Genomic DNA, 5,119 nt, shown 5'->3' on the forward strand with positions numbered 1-5,119 from the left:
ACATTATGCTTATCTTCAGCATGGGTGGTACGAGCACCGATGAGATTTGGCCCCCGCTCCATGCAGCGTGAGGTAGTAATAAGCTACGTTCCTCATGGAAAGCAAAATGAATGTATATCACTAATTGCACCTTCTAATGAGACAGTCAAGTCATTGCAGCCCACCTCTGTTCTCTGTAATGCAATGTAGCCATCCTGATGGCACCGGGGATGTCCTGGTGGTAACGTAAAGCTGAATTTGACTCACTTGCTGTCAGATTTATTTTAAGCTCCACCAACCAACCAAAAAATGTGTTCATACCAAACGGCCTCTAGTTTCAGACAACATGAAGCAGCCCTACTGCCTCATACCATGGGATTTCTGGGTTTGTGAGAGGAAAAACAAACAGTGAGATGATCTTTTATCATAAATCATGTAGGATGAGCTTCCCTTCAATAATGCCTTTAGAAGAACCATTTTATAGTGCGCCATCCCACTCTGTTGTTGCCTGGAGCTCTCCTCCACTCTGTATAAGTGAATGCCAGCACACAAAACATTGCTGCTAATTCCTGGGTGCTATTGGGTACACTTGGATAAGAAAAAAGGAGCCTATGTGAGTTAATGTAGCTGGATGTATACTTTAAGTGCTGTGTGGCAGCTAGTTGTAGTTTTACAGTAGCCAGATGTTGCACCATGCTTAATTTAACCTCCTTTTGTATTGATACAGCCCGTAGTGCAGACTTTGAAAATGCATAAAGTTGAACTGTGGGGCTCCCCAGAAGAGAAAGGTTAAGAGTTTGTTTCCTCGTTGGTCCTTAATCAATAATTACGGAGAATCAAATCTTAGCTCTGATATATTTCAGATTCTCCCAGCAATGGTGTCATCTGGTCAATGACTGACAATTTCCCCTTTTGTTCGTTCTTTCTCAGTGTCTTCTGTCTATTAAGTAAATTGCATATGCCAATTTCCTAGGAATCATGGGTGTCTGTTGATTAAATACACTGAGTGACATGGGTGAATGCGTATTCAGGGCTATTCGACCAAGAGAAAGCCATGCCTACTGCACACAGCAACGTCATGTGCCGTAGATGTACAAAAATGCTAAGAATTCTGATCATCTTCATGTTACACTCACCTTGGGATCTTCTAGGAAAGTCCAAAGGGAAAAATGTCATGAGGGTGATTTGAGTGTTTCTGTGGAGTAGAGTTTGTAATTTCTTTTTCTTCTTGTCATTGGTTAACCAGAAGGGAAGAAGTCTCGGTTTTGAAATGGGAGCTGAGGATCTCAAAGGCTGGTCTTCACCTTGAGGGAGGAAGCAGAAGAGGAGGAGGAGGAGGAGGTTGATGCCATGGATTTTTCAGTGGCCTGGAAGGAATTGGGACACTACAGACTCCCCTTGCCTGTCCTGTGTGAAGGCAAGTCCTTCTCAGTCAGGTGTCATCAGATAAATCCAAAATCAGTTCTTCAAATAGGTTCTAGTTTTCTGCCATGTAAGTTGCAATCTTTTTATTCCAGGTAAGTACTTAAGGAGTCCTCAAATTGGCCCTAAAAATTGCGATTACTGCTTTTGCACTGAGGTTTTATGATGAGCAGAATGTCCTATTTGTCCACGTTCATGCAGAAGTTGTACGTACAGCTGAAGTTTAGGACACATGAAGCATTAAATGCAAAAAAAAAGTTAGTGTTTAGTTTTAAGTACCATTTTTGAACAGCTGATTCTTGTTGCCAGAGAAAGAATTTGTTCCTCCATTGTGAGTGTGCGATACTGTGATCGAAAATAGAGACTTGGATAAACACTTTGTGGTGACATGTCTAAAAAAAATTATTCTTTGAAGACAGGAATATAACAAGAATTCAGGTCTGGGCTGTGTCTGTGGGAACACCTAGTCACATAAGAATTAAAGGATGAATGTTCTAGATCAAAGTAGCCTATACTTCATAACATGTTTAATTATCATACCATTCTTTATTAAATTCATTTGTTTTAATTAGAGGAATAGATATATTGCATCAGGGTTTAAGGGTTCTGTTGGGCACTTGAGATTAAATCAATGGTTTGTTAACAATTTTATCTGGAGAGTAGATTAGATTATTTAAATTCTGCGAAATAGCATCATTTTTCTTTTCTCAGTAGAATAACGTTATGATTAAGAAATAACACTTGGATCATGAGAGCTCTGCTTATCATTATTTTTCACATGCAGATTTGGTTTTTTACAGTAAAATCATTCAACTTTAATCTGCTTTTATAATATTATATCAAATTTGGCAAAATAAAACAAGTGCTACAGGTGTTTTCCAGTGACGATATGGGAAATGCCAATGCTGGCTACTTGGACCATATTTTAGATTTGTGTTTTATTTTTGTGCTGTTGGAGCAAAACATCTTGTTAATCAGTTCATAAAACAGTAGGATTAAAAAGAATGCACTGGAGGTGTAAAACAGTCAACACCAAGAGATTTTAAAGATTAGCTTATTAAATAAAACATAATTTGATAAAATTAGCCAGTAATGAGTTAAGGGCAGCCCAAATGTGTAATTTCTTGGGGTCAGCGGCAATGCGTCAGTTTACACCGCAGCTGGGTAAAGCCTAGAGGGCATGTAACGGGGTGTCGCAAAATTGTATTAACCACGCTCTGCTGTTGAGGTGTCTCGTTTTACCCTTCTCCCACCAGCACTTTTAAGTGATGCAGGAGAAATACTGAGTTAAAGTGCAAGCTGCGCGCCAACTGCTGCACGTGCTTTTGATTTTTCTCAAGATAGGGTAAAGAAAACACCTCTTCTTAAAACAAGAAGCCGTAATTGAGGTGAGAAGGGAGCCGGCAGAGCGCTTGCAGGATGCTCGCACAGCCCTGCCGCCGGTCGCAGTAGCTCCGGGTTTTCGGTGGAAGTGTGCTGGGCGTGCTGCTCCTTGCCTGCCTGCCCGGGCTGCGCTTGGTGAAGCAGCAGTGCACTGGGGGAAGATGTTCTCACAGGCTCGTGCTTTGCCCAGCCCTGAAAGGCCATCGCCTCTCACGCACAGGTCACTCTGCTTCAAGCAGCACCCGCTTGCTGCCGAATGGGCAGAAGAAAAACTCGACCTCTTGCTCAGATGAAACCTGTGGCTCAGCCTCAGGCAAGCAAAACCCAGTAAGCAATATCAGCGTTTCTACTGAAAGTAGGAGCGTCATCTCTATGCTTACAGCAAATTATTTTGGTTTTACTGCTTACCTGCACGTTGTCACTGCTCGGACTCCACCTGGGCATTCATGTGTTGCTCCGCTGGGGAAGGCAGCAGCAGCTACCGAGCCAGACGCTTCCTAGATGCCTCTCGAGGCCCCTGCCTGCCCAGCCCATTCCTCTTCTGAGAGAGTGAGCACTGTGTGATGCTGCATAACTAAAACCCATCATGGCCTACGAGGCATAATTGATTGATAAGTCTGGTTTAGCATCTCAGTTTCTGAGGTTAATAAATAATGATACCCTTTTCCCAGCAACAAATGTTAATCGATGGATTACTGATAACAGGTCTTCAGATCTGCATCACAATGAGAACCACATAATTGGGAGAAAAAAATTATATATACATGCAATTAAACACACACATGCAAGCACACACAGTGTCATCTGTCCTCCATACCAAATGCACAGCAGCACAGGGTGCTAAAATTTGCAATGAATTATTTATATGATGAATTATCCCTCTTTCTCTCCTCCTAGAATACCCAATTGCCCATTTCCATTTTTGTTTCGGAAAGATTTATTATTCAGATTTAGTCACGGGGTAGCTTATTAAACATTTCCTCTTTTTCTCCATAATACATAACATGCATCTTGTTTTCTGGTAGCACCTATCCATCCGCTTTAATAGGGTCTCCCAGCATGGTGAAACCGTGAAGAGCGCAATTGTTACCCAGACAGTTTACAGTCGCCTTTGTGAACCAATTACAGATGTTCCAAATTTTGGATATTTGTTTGCTCAATTAAGTCAAAACAGTTTCATCCCCTGACTAAATGATCCACAGCTACAGACAAAGATTGTGACTGCGTGCGAATGAATAATTTGGTTCTCATCAGTATTTAGCGTGCGCCTCTTGAAACTCATTCTTGCTCCCGTTTTTGCTGGTAAAACTCAATTCCCTGGAACTCTTTGAGAGGGTGGAAGGAGAAGATGAGTGCCCAAAGCCAAGTCATTTAGAGGTTCGCTGATCTTCTTCCCTTTTAGTTTCTCACTTTTGCCGCATCAGCGTAAGGAAGGGCATTTTACGGTCAAAGACTTCTCGCCCTGGGTGTTGTACGCTGCCATGCCTGAGACCTCTTCCTGTAAAGATCGTACAAACATGAATCGTCTCTGGATTCAGGGGGTAGCATTTCAATACCAATTTCCTAGGTGCTGGCATAGTACCTGGGACAGTTAAGTGGATTTAAAAGGAATCACCTACCCACAGGAATCTTCCATATTTGGGGCTTTCATTGTTTGGTTTCCATTTAACTGGCTGCCCTAGTTCCTCCCAGGCATTCATGTAATTTTCAGCATTTAAATCCCAAAGCCGCCTTCCATATCTGTGTTTAATATTTTCGTACCTTGTAAATTTTGAGAACGGCGAATCCTGTTCTGAAAGCGTTTTAACTGTTCCTCTGGCTGGGAGTCGCTCTGTGCTACACTTTAAATCACGATAGGGATTTACAGTTGCGATAGAGGTGGAACTGCAAGCATCCAAAAAAAGAGTTATCTGTACGCAGAGGAGTCGGTATTCACATACCTCAGTAAATAATATCCCAGGGATGTCATCTTGCTTCCCCTGAAATCACAAACAGTAATACCCTCTAAGAACAATAGCACTAAAACTGTCCTCGGGTTAAAAATAATCGGTTTGCCTGTGTGTGAAGCACACAGTCTCAAGAGCTCTTTGGCTGGGTAGCAATATTTTACCTCTAATGACCTCAAACCGGAGCCAGCCATTTTTGCAGGCTCTACAGAATACTGTTGTGCCCTGAATCGTACCCGAAGGTAGCTGCCTTCACCTGAGCACATCCCTCTCTGCTGGCTCCTGCACGCTCCAAGGGCTTGGGGGAAAACTAGTGAGATGGCACTGTGTTTTCTTTACTAATTTTGGCTTTCTTATTTAGTCAGATTCTCCCATTTTTGGATGATTGA

General features: G+C 42.3%; 1 protein-coding gene across 1 annotated transcript in view; it reads left to right on the forward strand.

Moving 5' to 3' along the window:
• Positions 1-1,588, forward strand: part of TNIP3 (TNFAIP3 interacting protein 3) — a 106,036-nt gene extending 104,448 nt beyond the window's left edge. Inside the window, exon 20 of the transcript XR_012042509.1 lies at positions 1,226-1,588. The gene's annotated coding sequence lies outside the window, so the exon portion shown is untranslated. The remainder of the gene's footprint in view (positions 1-1,225) is intronic.
• The last annotated feature ends 3,531 nt before the right edge of the window (positions 1,589-5,119 follow it).

The sequence above is a fragment of the Ciconia boyciana genome, chromosome 5 (genome assembly GCF_034638445.1).
Source record: "Ciconia boyciana chromosome 5, ASM3463844v1, whole genome shotgun sequence".
NCBI classification, from domain to species: Eukaryota; Metazoa; Chordata; class Aves; order Ciconiiformes; family Ciconiidae; genus Ciconia; species Ciconia boyciana.